The following is a 1086-nucleotide window of genomic DNA, read 5'->3' on the forward strand; positions in this document are numbered from 1 at the left end:
CAATTAATTTAATAACTGAACTTATGAATAAAAAATAATTATTTATTAAAAATATATTTTATTCTTACAAATAATAATCATTTAAAAAATCAAACTTACGAATAAGAATAATTATTTAATTATAATATCTTTTATTCTTATTAATAATTAATATTAATGAACGTAGTTCTCATTCAATGTATTAACGTGTTTGATACGCGTTTGGATAGGAAAGGAGATTTGGATAGGGGAAAATGACAGTAAATACACACTCGTTATTCCTGTCTTTATGTGTGAATAATGTTGGCAGGGGAAATGCAAGGAAGGAGGGGCAGCACATGTAATGTAATGTATTATGTAAAACTAAAGGAGCATCATCATCTTTTACGGGCCCCACTCCCAAAACCCTTACCGGGCCCAGCCCACCACCACCTCCTTAAAAGCTCTAACTTTAATGTAATGCCGTCTCTTTTCCTATTTGCTCTGCTCTCTACACTTAACTCTTGCTTCGCTTCACTCTCAACCCCAACACACCCCCCCCACCCCCACACCAAAAAAAAAAAAAGTTCTAGCTTATCGACTAAAAAAAAGCTAATAATTCAATGACCTTTTCCCCAAACCCTATAAATATCAAATTTATTCTTTACATAATAAATGCATTAGAACAATAATAAAAGGAGAAAGTTATAAAACTTAAGTATAACTACCTATCGTTGTTTCTTAAAAAAAAAAAACTACCTACCGTTGTATCTAAATTCTTCAATTAAATTCAATAATGTGGTTTTATTAACTAAACGTAATACCATTACACATCCTTAATGCGATAATACTTTACAAATATAAGTACTTGTAGAGTGTGAAAAAATTATGAGTATTAATAATAAATATTTATTTTGATCATGTTTATATATAAAATTTGATAATTATATTTTAAAGAGAGTGTAACGTTTACAACATTTTCACAATAAATCATATGTGTGTATGTTGACTGATATTAAACCTACTATTGAAATTAGTTTTTTGCTTATTAATAACAACTCATAACAATCTGCCACTTATAATTTATTGTGAAAGTTTGTGGAAATGACATTTTTTTAATGAGAAATT

The sequence above is a fragment of the Quercus suber genome, unplaced genomic scaffold (assembly GCF_002906115.3).
Source record: "Quercus suber isolate HL8 unplaced genomic scaffold, Cork oak 2.0 scaffold_341, whole genome shotgun sequence".
In the NCBI taxonomy this organism is placed as follows: domain Eukaryota; kingdom Viridiplantae; phylum Streptophyta; class Magnoliopsida; order Fagales; family Fagaceae; genus Quercus; species Quercus suber.